Source organism: Lichenostomus cassidix, unplaced genomic scaffold, assembly GCF_008360975.1.
Source record: "Lichenostomus cassidix isolate B80296 unplaced genomic scaffold, HeHo_3.0 HiC_scaffold_734, whole genome shotgun sequence".
Lineage (NCBI taxonomy): Eukaryota > Metazoa > Chordata > Aves > Passeriformes > Meliphagidae > Lichenostomus > Lichenostomus cassidix.
Genome location: NW_028147343.1, coordinates 16627 through 23280, shown reverse-complemented (window position 1 = coordinate 23280; position 6654 = coordinate 16627). Strand labels below are relative to the sequence as shown.

General features: G+C 57.3%; 1 long non-coding RNA gene across 1 annotated transcript; it reads right to left on the bottom strand.

Moving 5' to 3' along the window:
• Window positions 1-3561: 3561 nt before the first annotated feature.
• On the bottom strand, window positions 3562-6370 carry LOC146423368 (uncharacterized). Its single transcript, XR_014847567.1, has 2 exons — window positions 6319-6370; window positions 3562-3619 (listed from the first exon to the last, which is right to left on the bottom strand). It is a non-coding gene; the product is annotated as an uncharacterized LOC146423368 (long non-coding RNA).
• Window positions 6371-6654: the final 284 nt, after the last annotated feature.

The following is a 6654-nucleotide window of genomic DNA, read 5'->3' as shown; positions in this document are numbered from 1 at the left end:
ATAATTTCTATTTTACCCTAAATCACGGAAATTCCTGAATCAGCACTGATGGATTCCCGAATCTCCTCCGAGGATTCCCGAATCACCTCCGATGACTCCCGACTCTTTTCCAGCGACTCCCGACTATCTGGATATTCCCGACTATCTGGAGATTCCCAAATCACCTCCGGGGTCTTCCAAATCACCTCCACTGATTCCCGACCCTTTTCCAGGCAATCTGGAGATTCCCAACCCTTTCCCAATGATTCCCAACCTTTTCACGGCAATTCCCACCCCTTTCCCGGACATTCCCAACACTTTCCCATCCATTCCCAATGCTTTCCCAATGACTCCCAACCCTTTCCCAGCGATTCCAGTCCCATTCCCAGAAAATCTGGAGATTCCCGACTACATCCCGATGATTCCCAACCCTTTCCCGGCGATTCCCGCCGCTGTTTGGTGCTGGCTCTGCAGGGCAGGAGTCCTCGGCCGCAGCTTTGGTCTCTGCGCTCGCTGAGCCTCAGCAACGCTCAGCTGCTCCGCCTGGAGCCGCGGAGGAGAGCGGGGGGATTCGTGCTGCCCTCTGGTGGTGTAAAGGAGGGACTGCAGGGCCATGCTGTGCTGCTCAGCCTGATCTAAGTAATTAATTAACTGCTCCTAATTAACCCCGTGCTGCCCTCTGCTGGTGGTGTAAAGGAGGGACTGCAGGGCCACCCTGTGCTGCTCAGCCCGACCTAATTAATTCATCAACACCCCTAATTAACCCCATACTGCCCCCTGGTGGTGTAAAGGCGGGACTGTGCAGAGCTGCACAGCCACCCCTAATTAACCCCTAATTAATTAATTGCCCCGTCATGCCCTCTGTTGGTGTGAAGGAGGGACTGCAGGGTGGCACCGTGCTGCTCAGCCAGACCTAATTAAACCCTCATTAATTAATTATCCCTAATTAATTAAGCACTCCTAATTACGCTGCCCTGAATTGACAGGGCCTCTAACTGATCCCATGCTGCCCCCTGGTGGTGTAAAGGAGGGACTGCAGGGCTGTGCTGTGCTGCTCAGCCAGACCTAATTAAACCCTAATTAATTAATTAACCCCTAATTAGCCCCGTGCTTCCCCCTGATGGTGTAAAGGAAGGACTGCAGGGCCATGCCGTGCCGCCCAGCGGGACCTAATTAATTAACCTCAACCCTAAGCAATTAACCCCTAATTAACTGCACACCGTGCTGCTCAGCCTGCCTGCAGACCCTGACCTAATTCAATCCATGCCATTTTGGGGGCGATTTTGGGGTTTTTAGGGCAATTTGGGGATGTTTTGGGGGAAACCCCTTCCCAAATCAAAACCGATAGCACCTTTTTTGGGGTCCCCAGTGTGGTTTTTGGGGAGATCTAGGAGGGCCTCGGTGGGAATTTGAGGAGATTTTGGGGAGGATTTTGGTGACACAAAGAAAGGGAGGGAGGGAGAAAAGAAAAAAGGGAAGGGAAGGGAAGGGAAGGGAAGGGAAGGGAAGGGAAGGGAAGGGAAGGGAAGGGAAGGGAAGGGAAGGGAAGGGAAGGGAAGGGAAGGGAAGGGAAGGGAAGGGAAGGGAAGGGAAGGGAAGGGAAGGGAAGGGGAGGGAAGGGAAGGGAAGGGAAGGGAAGGGAAGGGAAGGGAAGGGAAGGGAAGGGAAGGGAAGGGAACACTGAGGCCAGGAATAGGCACAGACAACCAGAATTCCTGGAGAGCAGATGGGCTCAGGTGGACATGTTCTGCCACCACAGCTACGAGATCGTCACCCCGTTCCCTGGCCTGGGAAGCCCCAGAACACCCAAATCCTCATTAATTTTCCCCTGAACCCCAAATTCACTCCCAATTCCCCAGTTCACTCAGTAAAATGGTGCATCTCTTTGTTTAATTTCCTTTATTTTACCTCAATTTTGGTTGCTCTGACAGGATGAAGAAGGAACTTAGATTGGAAAAGACCTCCAAGATCACCCAGCATTGCTTGATGACACCAGAAGAAACTATTACACAGCAGGTGAGATTTTTTAGGGTGTAAATTTAATAAATCACTTCTTCCCAATGAATTTCCAGTGTCGATCTGAGTCCCGATGGATGTTACTGCCCCTGTGTTTGTCCAGGTGGCCACAGGGAATCAGGAGGACGTGGAAGCCACCAGCCAGGTGTCTTCGCAGTGTTGATCACTGGGAGTGAGGGTCACCAGGGCTCTTCCCAGTGTGGGTCCTCTGATGGGGGATGAAGCTGGAGCAGCACATGAAGCTCTTCCTGCACTCTGGGCACTTGCAGGGCTTCCCTTACCGGTGGCTCCGTTGGTGTTTGGTCAAGTGAGAACTGCTGGAGAAGCTCTTCCCACACTCGGGACACTCATAGGGTCTCTCCCCGGTGTGGATGCGCCGGTGCCTGATGAGGGCAGAGTTGTCCTTGAAGCCCTTCCTGCACTCAGGGCAGCGGAAGGGCCTCTCACCTGTGTGAATCACCTGGTGCTGGAGGAGATTGCTGCTGGTCAGAAACCTCTTCCCACACTCAGAACACTCATAGGGTCTCTCCCCGGTGTGGATGCGCCGGTGCCTGATGAGGTGGGAGTTCTGTTTGAAGCCCTTCTTGCAGTCAGGGCACCGGAAGGGCCTCTCGTCTGTGTGAATCACCTGGTGCTTGAGAAGATCTGAGCTAGTTGGAAACCTCTTCCCACACTCGGAACACTATAGGGTCTCTCCCCAGTGTGGATCATCTTGTGGACAACCAGGCTGGAGCTCTGCCTGAAGCTCTTCCCACATTCCTCACACTCATAGGGTCTCTCCCCAGTGTGGATGCGCCGGTGCTTGACGAGGGTGGAGTTGCGTTTGAAGCCCTTCCTGCACTCAGGGCAGCGGAAAGGCCTCTTGCTTGTGTGAATCACCTGGTGCTGGAAGAGATCTGAGCTGGTCGGAAACCTCTTCCCACACTCAGGGCACTCGTAGGGTCTCTCCCCAGTGTGGATCCTCTGGTGGCAGATCAGGTGGGAGCGCTGTCTGAAGCTCTTCCCACATTCCTCACACTCATAAGGTCTCTCCCCAGTGTGGATTCTCTGGTGGCAGATCAGGTTGGATCTCCACCTGAAGCTCTTCCCACACTCCAAGCACTGGTGGAGCTTCTCCCCATCATGAAGCTGCTCAGGAACCTGCAGTTCTGAACTCTTATTAAGGCTCTGGTTGCCTTCCCGGCTCAGGGTGGCTCTTTGCTCCTCAGAGCACCCTGGGCTGGGTTTGCAGCCCCTCCTCGTGCAGCATCTCTGGGCCTTTTCCTCCCTCTTCAATTCCTGGCTCATGGAGCTGCTCAAAACAGCCTCTTCCACGACGTTCTGCTGCAAGGATTTGTCCTCCCTGTTCTCCACCCTTAGCTCACTGCCAGGGGGAGGAAGGACAAGGAGAGCATTTGGGATTTGCCTCCATGCCAGAGGGAAGGGGAAGGAGATTCCCCCAGTCCATCCCCCAACAGCAGCAGGGCTGTCCTGCAGCCAGGGGCGATGCTGGGCTGGGAGATGGAGGAGAAGAGAGGGGGAAAGGGGCAGTGACTTCTTCCTCACCTGCCTGGGGGTCCTGAGGCATTTTCCTCTTCCTCACAGCTTCCTCCTCCATCCAGCCGAGGTTTGGGAATGGGAAATCCTGGTTTGGGGAAAAACAAGGAGTGACTACCTTGGGTTTGAAGGTCACCCTGTCCAATTCATCTCTAGAAGTCACCAGGGCTCTGGGCTTCATAAAAACCTCCAGACCACCAGGATTCAGCACTACAAAAGACTCTCCCAGCAGTTCTCCCTCTCTGGCCTCTCCACTCTGGGGTTCTGGGTTTCCCCCTGTCAGGGCTGCAGGGGTCCCATGTCTACTGGGGGTTCCCCTCTCCAGCATCCCCACTCTCCCCAGACTGATTGAGGTCCCAGCAATCCCAGGGGTTCCCCCTCTCCAAGTTCCCCACTTTGGGCTTCTGGGGGTCTCCTCTCTCTGGGGTCCTGCTTAGGGGAGTCAATGGGTTTGGGGGTCCCAGGGATCCCCTCTCCCCTGTTCTCTCACCACGCTGCCAGGGGTTCCCCAGCTCTGCCATTGCCCCTCTCCATTCTCCCCTCCCATGGCCCACCCAGGACTCCCCAAAACCAGTGTCCCCCACCCCCCACTGGGTCCCACATGGGCCCCACGTGACCCCAGGCAGAGCCCAACCCCCACCACGCTGGGGATCCACATCCTCCCACCCCCACCGGGGCTCTGCCAGCACCGCCATGGGAACCCCCAAAAACACCTCCTGGGGACACCCCAATGTCCCCCCGAGGGGCATTTGCATAACCTGACTGGGGCTTACTGGGACCATGTGGGGAGGAAACTGGGGACACATTGGGAGCAACTGGGATCATACTGGGAGCAACTGGGACCATACTGTGGGCAACTGACTGAAATTGGGGTCATGCTGGAGGCAACTGGGAGTAACTGGGAAAGACTGGGATCATTCTGAGGAAACTAGAACCTTACTGGGGCAGCTGGGAGTGCCTGGCAATGACTAGGAGCATGCTGAGGGCAACTGGGATAAACTGGAAGTGTCTGTAACCACACTGAGCTGACTGGAACCACACTGGGAACAGTTGGGACCATGCTGGGGGCAACTGGGAGCAATTCAGAGTGTCTGGGGCCACACTGGGCAGGACTGGGACTATAGCAGGAGGCAATGGGGGCAAGTGGGATCATCCTGGGAGGAATTGGGAACAACTGGAACTATGATGGGGGCAACTGGGATCATACTGGGATCACAGTGGGAGCAGCTGGGCCCATGCTGGGAGAGACTGGAATTATACTGGGATTGACTGGGAGTGCCTGTGGGCAACTGCAATGATGCTGAAAGCAACTGGCAGGAAGTGGGAATGACTGGCAGCACTGAGGGCAACTGGGATATACTGGGAGAGACAGGGAGACACGGGGATCATACTGGAAGCTACTGGGCTCATGCTGGCATTGACAGGGAGCAACTGGGATCACACTGGGGGCCACTGGCATCATACTGGGAGGAACTGGGATCATACTGGGATTACAGTGGGTGTCAATGGACTCTGACTGGGGCTTACTGGGAGCTACTAGGCCCATGCTGGGAGCCAACTGGGGATACACTGGGAGGAACTGGGAATGACAGGGTGCATGCTGGTGACAACGGGGATCTACTGGCAGTGACTGGGATAATCCTGGGGGCAACTGAACCATGCTGAGGTAACTGGGAGTGCCTGGGAATGACTGTGAGAATGTTCACGGCAGCTGGGATATACTGGGAGTGCCTGAGACCATGCAAGTGGTGACTGGAACCATACTGGGAGTGACTGGGAATGTGCTGGGGGAAACTGGGACCATACTGGGAGCAAGTGGGAGTGACTGGGGCCCTGATGGGAGAGACTGGCATCATGCTGGACTCATACTGGGATTGTGCTGGGAGTGACTGGGAATGTGCTGGGGGGAACTAGGACCATACTGGGAGCAAGTGGGAGTGACTGGGGCCCTGCTGGGAGAGACTGGCATCATCCTGGAGTAAAACTGGGATTGTACTGGGAGTGACTGTGACTATGCTAGCGGCAACTGGGAGAACTGGGAACACACTGGGCAGAAGAGGGAGGAAAAGGGAGCAACTGGGACTGTGCTGGGGGCAAATTGCATCATAATAGGGAATGACTGGGAGTGACTGGGTTCATACTGGGAGCAACAGGGATCCTAGAGGGAGTGAGGGAAAGTGACCAGGGTCAGACTGGGAGAGACTGGGCTCATACTGGGAGTGAGGAGGAAACTGGAACCACGCGGGGCGGGGGGTGGGCGGGGGAGCTGGGAATGTTGGCAACTGGGCTCATACTGGAGTAGCCACTTGCAGGACACGGGAGCCCTGAGCCCCTTTCCCGGCCATCCTGCCCCCAAGCCACCACACTCCCCCACCAGGGCTCCCAGCAATCCCAGGCATTGCCCCTCCCGGATTCCCCGCTCAGGGCTGCTGGCGCTCTCCTCTCCCTGCGGTTCTGTTTAGACAAGCCGCGGCTCCCGGAGCTCCCCAAAAGCCGCTGTCCCCCCCTCCCCCGCCGGTCACCCGCTGGCCCCGGGCACAGCTTGGAGGGCCCGGGCAGAGCCCAACCCCCACCGCGGGGGGACCCGCATCCCCCTGCCCCCCATCGGGGCTCTGCCCGCACCGCCACCGGGACCCCCAAAAACACCTCCCGGGGAACCCCCCATGTCCCCCCAAGGGGCAGCTGCGGCTTGGCTTTGGAGTCCCGAAAACTCCAAACATCCCCCCCAAAAACCCCAAACGCAGGGACCCCCCGGATATTTGGGGCGAGCTCCCCCTCCCCGCTCACCTGCGGGATGGGGGCGGCGATGCTCCAGGGGGGCTGCGAATTCAGGGAGACCAAACCGCGTGCCTCCTCACCGATCCTCCTTTGGCCCTCCTCTTCCTCCCGCTCCTCCCGCTCTGTCTCTCCTCCTCCTTCCCCGCCCTAATGCCACCTCCTTCTCCTCCTTGCCCCAATCCCTTCTCCCGCTCCTCCTCCTCCCTGCTCCTCCTCCGCCGTTGCCGAGTCGCTCGCAGCCCGCAGGAGGAGCGGGGATGCAGCCGGGACAGCTCGGCATGGGCAGCGCGGGGCTCTCGGCTGCTCCCAGCCCAGCGCTGGGGACAGGGGGAGCCCGGCCTGGGG